The sequence below is a fragment of the Pinus tabuliformis genome, chromosome 2_2 (genome assembly GCF_031772625.1).
Source record: "Pinus tabuliformis cultivar Carrire ecotype Pingquan chromosome 2_2, CPIR1, whole genome shotgun sequence".
Taxonomy (NCBI): Eukaryota; Viridiplantae; Streptophyta; class Pinopsida; order Pinales; family Pinaceae; genus Pinus; species Pinus tabuliformis.
The window spans coordinates 1,150,886,687-1,150,899,843 of NC_142300.1; the positions used below are offsets into that span (position 1 = coordinate 1,150,886,687).

General features: G+C 36.4%; 1 pseudogene across 1 annotated transcript in view; it reads left to right on the forward strand.

The window, feature by feature from the left end:
* Positions 1-13,157, forward strand: part of LOC149197478 (WD40 repeat-containing protein HOS15-like) — a 281,562-nt pseudogene that overhangs the window by 184,037 nt on the left and 84,368 nt on the right. Inside the window, exons 6-12 of the transcript XR_016254768.1 lie at positions 5,200-5,324; positions 5,438-5,501; positions 6,691-6,849; positions 6,986-7,107; positions 7,549-7,623; positions 7,704-7,757; positions 7,856-7,929. The product of XR_016254768.1 is annotated as a WD40 repeat-containing protein HOS15-like (transcript). The remainder of the gene's footprint in view (positions 1-5,199; positions 5,325-5,437; positions 5,502-6,690; positions 6,850-6,985; positions 7,108-7,548; positions 7,624-7,703; positions 7,758-7,855; positions 7,930-13,157) is intronic.

Consider the following 13,157-nt stretch of genomic DNA (forward strand, 5'->3'; position numbering starts at 1 on the left):
ATTGACTTGCCAAATCACAGTCAAAACAACCTTGTCAAATCTGCAGTCAACAATAGTCAAATTGTGCCCTAACCAGAAAGTCAACACTGTTCAACACAGTAGTAAACAGTCCTCTATGCAGCTCGGTCAACCACAGTCAAACTCAACCTTCTTTGCTAGTCAAAGTCAGCCCAAAACAGTCAATAAATCAACAGTCAAACTTGGTCAAAGTTTGCGGTCAACTCTGTGGTCAAGCCTGCGATTGGTCTGCGGTCAAAGTCAACAGAATGCCTCGGTTCCTGTGCCAATAAATGCGGCCTACCAAAAATGATATTCTGACCCAAAAATCACAGTCAAATGTGGTCAAAAAACCCCTGGTCAATGCTGGTCAAACCTGCAACAGACTGAAATTTTGGCCCAGTAATTTGTCCTGCAATTCGTCCTGCTGCTGCCACACGTGTGAGGAAAAGAGATGCCCAATAAGCTATATGAACCAATCAGATGAGGAGAGAGAAGAATGTGTGTGATGAGATGATGCCAAATGAGGAATGAGGTCTCTCTTATTTATACAAATCGTTGAGGGTGATGTGACATGTCTCATGCACTTCACGAGCCTACATGATGATGTGGCCGACCTTGACAATTTGCACATGTGTGGGCATAAATTCAAAAACACATTTCTGCTTGTCCAAATCTGATGATCTTTAGGTTGATTTTGGTCCTCTCGGAAAGAGGAATTCAATGTAATAATCATCTCCATCAAATGAGCAGTCCAAAGTGGAATTTGGCCCTAGTTGCTAATTTTAACATTTCTTCACCACAATTCTTTTTTGGAAAATTCTGAGAAATTTTATTAACATATATTTATAGGTATAAAATCTATATAAAGAATTTGAGCCAGTAAAGTTCCATTGTTTGTATGGTTTTAATACATATTATCCCTGTTTTGTTTTCTGAAATATATATTACCTAAGTCACACGACATGTCCCTCAGGGTCTCGTGTCTCGTATTTCATGTGTCGGACACCAAACGTGCCCTAAAAGTGTCGAAAACGTTTTTTTTCCGTGTCCTCCAATCGAGACACATGTTTTGGACGTGGCAAAAACGTGCCCTAAATTTTTTGGTTCTTAGGACACATGTCCCACGAAAAGTGACATTTAAAACTGCGACCTGGTTTATTTTTGGGTTTTCTGTCATTGTTTGCCGCCGAAATCGAATTTGTTGTGCAGTGTGAGGAATTCTGCCGAATGACTAATGAGATTGACCATGTTTTTGCAGACTTCTTGTCAAGTCCATGTCATACTCTCACTTTCCAACCTCACTGAGTTGCTTGCTGTCATGTTCTGGATCATTGTTTTGTAATAGAATTTGATATGATTTTGTATTTACTTTATTATGTTTTAAAAGTTATTTTAATATAAAGGTTCAATGAACATGATTTTGTCGATGTCATCATTTATCTTTGTTTTACTAATATTGTATCATACATATAGATTTTGCATTCATATCTGAATACATATGCATAAGCATATGTCTTAATGTGTATCTACATATGTGTTTGTAGATGTAAAGCACTCCTGAGTTTTTCAGAAATTAAAATGTGGGATAAATCAGTGTTTTCTCCATTGTGACTCCATGGAAGATCCATCTGGACTCCACAGGAGTGATAATTGTTTAGAATATTGCCTGTCTGTGATTTGTATATCCCCACGAAAATTGCATCTCTAATTTCAAATCGCTGTATCAGAACAAACCCCTGGAATAGCAAGAGATCAATTTCAAAAAAATCACCATACATCATGTGATGTATCTACTTGTATCTAACAAATTCGCCATTCTACTATTTATCCATTATGCTATTTGGTATTGATGTACTTCTATCCACTCATTTTCATGAAATTGTTTTCTCTCTTACCTGAAACAGAAAGATGCTAGTATTTTTCTAGATTTTGCTACTTGTAAAATTGGGAACACTATTTCATGTCCCATTATTATTGTTTTTCCGCAAAAACAAGCAAAATGATATATGAAAAGAACAACGGATAAGAATCTCAACCAACATGATGTCACCATAAGGCAACAAGTTCGAGGGAGTAGATTATTGATAGTTGTTTATAAGGCAATAGTTCAAGAGAGTAGATTATTGATAGTTGTCTATGGGAAGAATAAGCTACTAATCGTTAGATCTTGTCAACCAGAATATATGTTTTCTTCTAGATGAATGCATATCTTTGTACTAAATACTAAATAGATACCATCATGATTCATATTTGTAGATGTTCTAATTTCTTAAAAATATGGATCGGGCACTATTTCAGTATATATATATATATATCGTGTCCCTCGTGTCCTGTTCCGGTGTCGCCGTGTCTCGTGTCGAATACTCGTATTTACGTGTCCTCATGTCATGTGACTTAGCATATTACCCTTTTTGGGTTTTCTGATTAACTGTAATTCATCGATACACATTGCCAAATTTATGTGGACAAAAAAATGGGAATGTATGGCTTTGATGCAATTGGTGGATGCTATGTCAGCAATACCTGCCTTGTTACTTATCCAGGATTGTGCCTCGTCTCTGGGAAGGATTTTGGCATATTGTTGTTGAAGTTGATAGAGAAATGAATGAAATTGTATTAATGTCCATAATGGCTAAAACTGGTCAATGAGATTATAATACTTAAATAAATAGAGATAGCAATGGGAATGTATGGCTTTAATGCAATTGAGTAGATGCTATGTCAACAATACTTGCCTTGTTACTTATCCAGGATTGTGCCTCGTTTCTGGGAAGGATTTTGGCATATTGTTGTTGAAGTTGATAGAGAAATGAATGAAATTGTATTAATGTCCATAATGGCTGAAACTGGTCAATGATATTATAATACTTAAATAGATATAGATAGCAATGGGAATTCTGATGGGGAAGCTATTACCTACAGAAAGAAAGTTCAAACCAGTGTTGTGAAAATCGCGATAATATCGCGGTAATATCGCGATAAATTGAAATAATCGTGATTTTTTTGCTGTCCCGATAAAATCGCGATAACTATACGAAATAATCGTTGGAAATTTTTTTTGCCGATTTTTATTGAATTTATCGCGATAAATTCGAATTTATCGTGATAACAATCGAAATTATCGTGGGGGTCTCCAGCAGCGAGGTTTTATAATGTTTTTTTTGTTTTTTTACGGGATGCTAAATGTTTGAAATGCAATTTTTTTTTTAAAGAAACAAATAATTTTTGAGTGAGGCAGCTTAATGATCAAGTCTAGGCCCTAGTATTGATATGCTATTCATCATCACTTTTACTTAAATTTTTAACATTACCATGAAATGACTCAGGATGTTTGAGAGTGGTTCCGGCCTCATTGGATTTCATATGGAGAAAGTAGAATTTTAGATTTCATTCAAAATCCAGCGGACTTATCAGTTTTTCAAGATTTCAAGATTGGGAGATTGTAATGTTTCCAGGTGACACAACCTACCCAGGCTACCCCTGCCACCAGTGGAGGACATGGTCTACCCCCTATAGCTCCTACTTCTAGTTCTTCAGCTTCTAGAGCATAGCAGACTCCATTGCCAACTCCACCAGCACCATCATCTACATGTAGAGGGAAAGGAAAAGCTGTGGCATTTTCTCGCAAGAGGGACAGAGGAAATCAATAGGATTAGACTTTAGTTATTTTCTTCATTTTATTGTATATGACATTATGACATGATGAGATACATTATTATATTTTTTGTTGATATTTTGAGGCTAAGTTGGGACTCAAGATTTAGGACTTACTATTCAGGACATGATTCAATGTTATGTGTGATTTTAGCACTAGAAATGATATTAAACATCTTATATATTAGTTCTTTTATCATATTTATGTGTCAATGTATTTATTTTATGTTGTAGATGGTTTAGATATTAAAAAAATTGAAAAAAAAGGAAAAAAAAATGAATATTTTTGTACCAAACAATTATTTCCCGATAATTCCGATTTTTTTCCGATTTTTTCCTCGCACCGATATTATCCCGATAACGATTAATGCAACATTGGTTCAAACGCAGAGAGGAGTTTTAGAGAATCTAGAATATATATATGATATAGTGGGGTAATCATTGCATGGTTGAGGTTCTGTTCTTATTGCCTTGAATAACTTTGGTCATACTCTGTTGACATTACAATATATAAGATTTTTAATATGTTGCCAGATTTTTAGTCCCTTACAAGGTATTGGGCATTTGAGGGTGCTTAATAATATCAGATATTGAAATTCCGAGGATGCACATCAATCCTGCTGGAAACACTTCAATCCTGCTGGTTTTTTTCCAAGGAGGAGAGCTCGCTGAAAATCCTCCAAGTGCTTCCATATGATTCATTAATGGTAAATGGGGAAAACCATCCACCCTGATTATAGACCCTAATCCTGAGGGGATCAAGAGAGTCAAACCCATGACCTCCCCAACTTTGGGTGAGAGATCTCATGTCTGGCTCATGACTACTTGAACTAACCCTCAAGGCTTTCACCCTGTTGTTTATGAACTTATGAATAATAAATGTAATTGGTTGCTCTTATTACAGTTTGTAACATTTCCTTACATGAAATTTGTCAAGGTTCAATCTTTGGAATGCAAGAAAATGGTGACTTTGGCATCAAATGTAGTGTTGTCGTACATTTATAAAAATGATGCCCTGTATTCTACCCAGGTTGTTTGAATCAAGAAATAGAATAATGATCTGTTAACATATCAAAATGCCCTCATAACTTGCCACATATTTTAGAGTGCCCTGGAAAAAAAGACTTTGGTTCTTCCTATTTCTACTGACCAACAAGAGGTTCTAGATGCATCTTCTTGCCTTTTGAAGCGAATTGAAGAATCTAATGGAGTATTCCCTGTTGATGATGTTCCGACTGGATTATTTCTTACTTTTCTTTTAAGGATGTCTCTTTTATGGTCTCAGTTAACATGCATAGGACCTTCTTTGGTTACAAATCAGTATAATTCATTGATCCACCATTATTTCAGCTAATTTGGCCACGTCTGGATGCTAGTCTTTTTAAAGTTTTTCTACTTTCTGTTCTGTTTAAGCAATTTGTGAAATCTGGAACTCTTGTAATCTTGATCTATGTATTAAGGAGAAGACCAACGACCGAATTTCACCTGTATGTTGTATCAGTAATTATTAGTATGTATTGATTACTGTTCTTGAGTGTCTTACAGATCTGGAGACTCAACAGCTCGAATTTGGACAATTCCAGAATGGGGCTCCAAAAGCTCTTGTTTTGAAACATTTCAAGGGTAGAACAAATGAAAAGAGCAAGGATGTGACAACCCTTGATTGGAATGTAAGTTATATAATTTAATATTACGTGAAGGCGCATTTATATGTTATGGTTTCTAGTCTTCAAAGAGAATCTTGTCAATATCTTAATTTTCATGTACTGCTGGACTGGTTCAGGGAGAAGGGACACTACTCGCAACTGGTTCTTATGATGGACAAGCAAGGATTTGGAGTAAGGATGGTAAGGTTGGCCTTGATTTATTTTGTTTAATGTAAAAAAATCTTTGAATAATAGACCTTGCTTTCTCCAAAGATCCATCTACTTGATATTCAAATTGCAGATTGCTCTTCTAGATACGACTGTCACTCAGACCATGCTGAGTTTTTATGCGTCAAAAAGGACCTTTGGAGATTACTAAACACGCATAAAGATATGCTATTGCCATAGTCAGTTAGATCTTAAATTTCGGGCTCAGTTTGAGCTTTTGGTGGGTTTAATTGCATCTAGAGCAATCTTGCGAACATCGGCATTGGGATAAAATTGGCAAGGGTCCAGAAAACCAAAAAAATGTAAAAAACAGTAAAATATCGGTAAAAATCGGCAAACATCGGCAAAATTAAGATACCACCAAAATATTGGTAGAAATCAACAACATCGGCTAGGCCAAAAAATCACGATTTTGCTACAAAATCAGGATGTTTGCAGTACTGATCTAGAGTTGAATAGGCTGAAGATGTTGAGATCAGAGAACCGGTTACTTGATGTAGACTTTTTTTGTGTATTTCTGGTGGATGCCAGCTTCAAGAAACATCATCATTTGAATTTCTACAACCATCTGAAATTTGTTTCCTGGAAGACTATTTTACACGATGTTTGATGTCTTGTTTCAAGCATATGACTTAATCGTTTTAACCGAATTCTAAAGGTGTCTTGTAACTTAAATGGCTGGAGTAGTTTTTAAGTTGAAGGATTGCTTTCATTATTCATATGAATCGAGACTAATATCAGACTAAACAATGTGTTTTATTACAGGAAATGTTACTGCCCTGTTCTCTACACCTGACACAAAACCTATATTATACTGGGGATTCATCAGTGGGTGTCTGGGATGTCCTAGATGTGCCCAACATGATCTCTTGTGATTGGGGACACTAGGGTATTTCCTGTCCATAGAGCAAAACTGTTATTCCCCTAAGGGCATCCAATAAAAAAGGAAAAGAACTGTTATTATTAGTTTTTTTTTTCCTTTACTAAATTATAAACTGATTTAAACCAACACACACTCTAAGACATTTACAGTATTATTCTTCTGCATGTATTCAAAGTTTTACAACTGGTCCATGGACTGTTTTATTCTTCTGGCTGTAACAGATTGGTTATTACAACTTATACTCTAGCTTTGTTTTGGCTTGCTTTGTGGCTTGACTAGGAGAATTGAGGAACACATTGAACAAACATAAAGGACCCATTTTCTCTCTTAAATGGAACAAGAAAGGAGACTGCCTTCTTAGTGGAAGTGTGGATAAAACTGCGATTATATGGGATGCCAAGACAGGCGAATCAAAACAACAATTTGAGTTTCATTCAGGTGTGTGATAATCTGTAAAGATCCTTGATCTAGATTGAATTCTTCCATTTCATTCTTCTTGATTGCTTGCTTATTTACAATAGCTAAGAATTTCAGGTGAAATTATTGTTGCTAAATGAAGATACCTTTGGTGCAGCACCCACTCTTGATGTTGATTGGCGGAATAATGTCTCTTTTGCCACGTGCTCCACAGACAAGATGATATATGTTTGTAAATTTGGGGAAAATCGCCCTATCAAATCTTTTTCTGGGCATCAGGTTTGTTGCCTTATTTATAGGTTGCATTTTTAGTGATAACTTTCATGTCACTGGTTTAATTTTCTTGGAAGAAGATTATGGACCACATTACTCAAGATCCTTGACTAAATATTTAAAGATTATACCATTTTGAAACCTCCATTTGATTGTTGGTTGGTAAATTCACTACATGGCTTCTTTTCAAGCCAATTTTCTCTTTTACTTTTTTAATAGAATGTAGATACGTTTTGTTGACTAAGTGTACAAAAATTACTGGAGGATGACTGGAGGATACAGAGATGTGAACAGCAACACAAAATTGGCATACTATTTGGGAATTCATTCATTTGGATTTCTTTCTAGAAACAGTTACTGTTGATGATTCTGTGATATTATTACATTGTCTTGCTTCGTCTGTTAGTAAATAAGCTGATATTTCATCATTTTTAAACCTTTTCTCAGGATGAAGTCAATGCTATTAAATGGGACCCGACTGGGACACTTCTTGCTTCTTGCTCTGATGACTTCACAGCAAAGGTAGTGGGAATCTTCAAGTCCAGAAGTAATTTTCATAAGTTGTATGTCGAATTCATAACATGTTGTGGATGTCAATGCAGATATGGAGTATGAAGCAGGATAGATGTCTACATGATCTCAAGGAACACACTAAGGTACTTATTATCATAATTACTCATTCTAAAACTTTGATTCTGGTACACTTTTTTTATGCTCCTGGAATTTGCTTTTTAAAACTGTATCCTGCCTACAGGAAATTTATACAATCAAGTGGAGTCCCACTGGTTCGGGTACAAACAATCCTAATCAGCAATTAGTCTTAGCCAGGTGAAATTCTGATCAAAATCAACTATAACAGTGTAAACTGTAGCTTGAACTTTTCTCTGTTTCCTCATCGTTTGACAATCTGCCATTTGGATTTATGTGTAACTGCAAGTTACATATATTTTCATATCCACCACTTTCTATTTGAACCTAGTTTTGGGGTTGGGGGATGGTTGGAAGGTACCTTGCAATTTCAAGGAAACTGGGGTGATGAGAAGGGGTACAACAAAAAGATTTGAATTTTTGTTTTTAATTTTTTTTTCTAAATTTGTTTGGAGGAGGGGTGGGAATGACAGGGGGCGGAGTTAAATATGCAAAGTCCTAAAAGAAAAATTTTAAATATTAAATGTTTCTGCAACTTACATATTTGAGCATTGCATTTTTATTTTGTAGATGAATGGATGCATTCGATGTCACATATTTTTTGTGGTACTTCTAGATGAATACTAGAACAATCATTAGAGCAACAACGATTTTAGACATGCATAGATAACATTGGCCATGTAGAAGTTTCCCAATTGCAAATTTATGATTTTTTAAAATAATAGGAATTAGACTATGAAGTGGATTATAGGTGCCCCAACACCTATCTGCAGAAGAAGCGTACACAACTTGTGAAAGCATCCATGTTGTCAAACACTGCAGTTGTTGGGTTGAACCCCAGTGAATGGTCAACATCTTCAATTTTGATCACGTCATTTATTATTTCACTGCAGGAACATCATCCTTGCAATTAGTCAAAGGGAGGTCGCCACAATATGCCTTGTGGTTTTGGTTCAAAATATTATTCTTCTATTTTAGTATCTGACTATGGGCATGGATTTTTTCTTTGCTTCTTTGATAAATTCAAAGTTTGAGATCTCCATAATAATGTGTTGCACACATCGCGATAAAATCGCGATAAAATCGTAAAATCGCGATTTTTTAATTTTGCCAATTCAAAGCGCGATTTTTATCGAAAAAATCGCCCCTTTTTTTATAGCGATTTTTATCGAAAAAATCGCGATTTTTTGAAAAAATCGGGAAAAAATCGGAAAAATCGGGAAAAAATCGGAAAAATCGGGAAAAAATCGGAAAAAAGCGGGAAAAAATCGTTTGGCACAAAAATATTCATTTTTTTTCAATTTTTTTTCAATTTGTGCCAAACGATTTTTTCCCGCTTTTTTCCGCTTTTTTCCCGATTTTAACGATTTTTTCCGCTTTTTTCCCGGCGCCGATTAAATCCCGATCGCGATGTGTGCAACACTATTAATAACACTTCATCTCAATTTTCATGAGATACTGTCTACCTCTATTTCTTGCACCAAAGGTTTGATGGAGGTTACTTCAGGCCCTGTTACCTACAATTTTGTGGGTATAACAAAAATATTTGAATTTTTGTTTTTGTTTTTTGTTTTTTTTGTTTTTTAAATTTGTTTGTGGGAGGGGGTGGGAAGGAGAGGGTGTGGAATTAAATATGCAAAGTTCTAAAAGAATGGAAATTTCAAATATTAAATGTTTCTGCAACTTACATATTTGAGCATTGCACTTTTATGTTCGTAGATGAATGGATGCATTCGATGTAACATATTTTTTGTGGTACTTCTAGATGAATACTAGAACAATCATTAGAGCACCAATGATTTTAGACATGCTGCATAGATAACATTGACCATGTAGAAGTTTCCCAATTGCAAATTTATGAATTATTAAAGATAATAGGAATTAGACTATATAGTGGATTATAGGTGCCCCAACACCTATCTGGGGAAGAAGCGTACACAACTTGTGAAAGCATCCATGTTGTCAAACACTGCAGTTGTTGGGTTGAACCCCAGTGAATGGTCAACATCTTTAAGTTTGATCACGTCATTTATTATTTCACTGTAGGAACATCAACCTTGCAATTATTCAAAGGGAGGTTGCCACAATATGCCTTGTGTGGTTTTGGTTCAAAATATTATTCTTCTATTTTAGTATCTCTGACTATGGGCATGGATTTTTTCTTTGCTTCTTTGATAAATTCAGAGTTTGAGATCTCCATAATAACACTTCGTCTCATTTTTCATGAGATACTGTCTACCTCTATTTCTTGCACCAAAGATTTGATGGAGGTTACTTAAGGCCCTGTTACCTACCATTTTGTGGGTGATATCCCTAGGAGAAATTGTTTTCTCCAAGATGGTCCTCAGCCAGCAACCGACATCACCTTGCAGCGACCAACTAGCTCATTATGCCTTTTCTCCACCATCTGAGCCAGCCATGTGGTCCCTTGCCCATCTGCCATGATCGTATGTTTGAAGGTGGGCCTCCAGAACCTAAAGGATTGCCTTGTCATTTGGTAATTGAGTATTGTAGTTTGCTTATCATGGACACTTCTGGGCATGGATTAATGGGGGGATTTGGCGGAAAGAATGGGTTAGGTTTGTGCCCTTGTCCTCTAAGACCCCTTTTGTTTTTAACCTTGCATTCTAGTCCCTTGGGATCTCTTTTACTAACCATTTGGCTCTAGGGATGGTATTTCATGGGAAACTCCGATTTTTGTTGCGTGGTCCTGCTCCCTTATCCGCTTTTATTACCCTTTAGAGGATGAGTTGGAGCTTTATGGACGAATTTTGATGTGTGGATATTGGTCTATCTTATGTTGGAGCTTCTCTTTTGTCGTGGATGGTTGGATATATTTTGTTACACGTAAGTACATGCTTTTAATGTTATTCTTGTTTTACTTTGCCATATACATTGGATTGGGATTTTGGCTATTTTTAGGGCTAATTGTGTAATGTCCCCTAATAATAATAAAAATAATATATAATATAATATAATATTAAAATATAAGTAAATAAATAATAAAAAATAAAGAAAAGATAATAATAGTAAATAAATAATAAATAATAAAGAAAAATAATAATAGTAAATAAATAATAAATAATGAGGAGAATATAATAATAATAAATAAAATAGTAAATAATAATCTGGAGTTCTCAATATATATATATATATATATATATATATATATATATATATAAAAGTAAACTTTAAAAATAGTAAAAATAAGTAAAGTTAACAAAAAGTAAAAATGAATAATATAAGAAAGAGTTAAATTAAGAGAAATATTAAATTAAGTAAATTTTAAAATAAAGAAATAAAAGTTTCATGTTGACACATGGAATGTGTGCATGCTGCCCCCTTTCCATTTTTTGGTCTATTTAATGGACGATGAGGAAGATGAGATTCATCATTCCTTCATCCATTCTCTTGGGAGAAAAGTGTTGTGAGACAAAGGATTCCCTTGCAGTAGTACGTTGATTGAGGGCTCAGGGGTGGTGTTAATTTTAGGTATGTTCTATGCTTAGAGCAATTTATTTCAATTTTCACAGTTAGCTCAATATCTTTTCTAGATTAGCAATCACATCAGCATTAAAGTAAACTACAGATAGAACATAAACATAAATCGCAGAACACAAGCCAAGACAAGAGGACACAAGATGTGGCGCTAGCCAAAGACAAACACCAATGTGGGGAAATCCTTGATCAATTCTTCTTATATGTTCTTCAATAGTTCAATAGAGAGAGAGAGAGAGTACATTTACAACAGAAGTTAACACTTTGAGTTATCTAGATAAGAGCATAGATCATCTCTAAGAAGATGATACGTGAGATCATTTGAAGACATGCAGCTTCAACTGATTCTCCAAGGTGACTCCTTCACCTATCATTGTGTTGAATCTCGTCATCATGCTGCACTTCACCGTGCTGCACCCATCATCACTATGTTGCATCTCATCATGCTTCACCAATCATGACTATATCATGTACTTGCTGCACCAAGCATCATTGCTGTCCCACGTACTATTGCTGCACCTAGCTGCACCTTGCTGTTGCTGCTATCCCATTGTGCCATTGCTGCACAATGTCATTGTTGTCCCATTGTGCCACTGCTACACAATGTCATTGCTGTCCCATCATTGTTCTGTCCCAACATGCTGCTGTCCCATCAATGTCATTGCTGTCCCATCATAGTTCTGTCCCAACATGCTGCTGTCCCATCATAGTTCTGTCCCAACATGCTGCTGTCCCATCATTGTTCTGACGCTGATCATGTTGCCACACAGCTGTCCCAAGTGGTATGCTGAACCATGTTGACACACAACATGTCTCATGTGCTTGCAACACCATGCTTGCCATGTTTGCCTTAGCATTCCTTTGCTGTCCCATTTACTATACAGCTGTCCCTTTCCACTTTTGCCTAGATATATTGTTGTAGTTGCTGTCCCTAACAGTCATGCTATACCTTGTTGCTGTCCCCTTAGCCTTGCCATACCTGCTGCTGTCCCATGTGTCTTAGTAGCACCATGTAGTCCAGTTGTCCCATTTATTAGCATTGCTGTCGTCGGCATGTTTGAGTCCTCAAATTCTCATGCTGTCCCTGTTTTGAGGGTCACTTACAGCCCACCTTTTCATCCGTATTAGGCCTGCATCTAGGGCACTGTATGTCTGCGGCTAGGGCTGCCTTTAGACAACGTTAAGGCTGCCTTGAGGACAACGTTTAGGGCTGCCTTTAGACAACGATAGGGCTGCCTTTAGGACAACATTTAGGGCTTCCCTTAGACTGTGTTAGGGCTGGCTTTAGGACAATGTTTAGGGCTGCCCTTAGACTGCGTTTAGGGCTGCCTTTAGACAATGTTAGGGCCTCTCTTTGCTGTGATAAGATTCCTCCAAGACTGTGGCTAGGGCATGCTTCCTTGATAGTGTTTTAGACTTCTTCTTTGATAGCGTCTAGGGCTAGGACATCTCCTCTAGGACAACTCCCTTAGTCTTCTTTCCTCCAACGTCTAGGGCTTCCACTCCTAGATTTCTCTTCCACTAAAACCTAAGACAAGTGGAGAGAAATCAAGATAGAAGTGTGTATGAGAAATGAGTCTCAAGTCATCTCGTTTTATACTAAAACGTTGAGCACGTGGGGTTTATTTGGTTGCTGGCCGACCTTAACGAATTGTCTTATAACACAAATAAATTCATAACTCCATGAATACTTATCGGAATCGGATGATCTTTAGATCAATCCTACACCTCTCGATGAGAGGGATCCAAGAAAAATATCAGTTGCCATAAATAAGATGACCCACATGGAGTTTGGCCCTAGTTGTCAATTTTAACGCTCCCTCTCAACTAGGGAGAACTCCATCCGCTGATCCACATGTCGGACTGTACTATCTCTACCATCAGTGCCCTGCACTGCCCTGCTCTGCTCT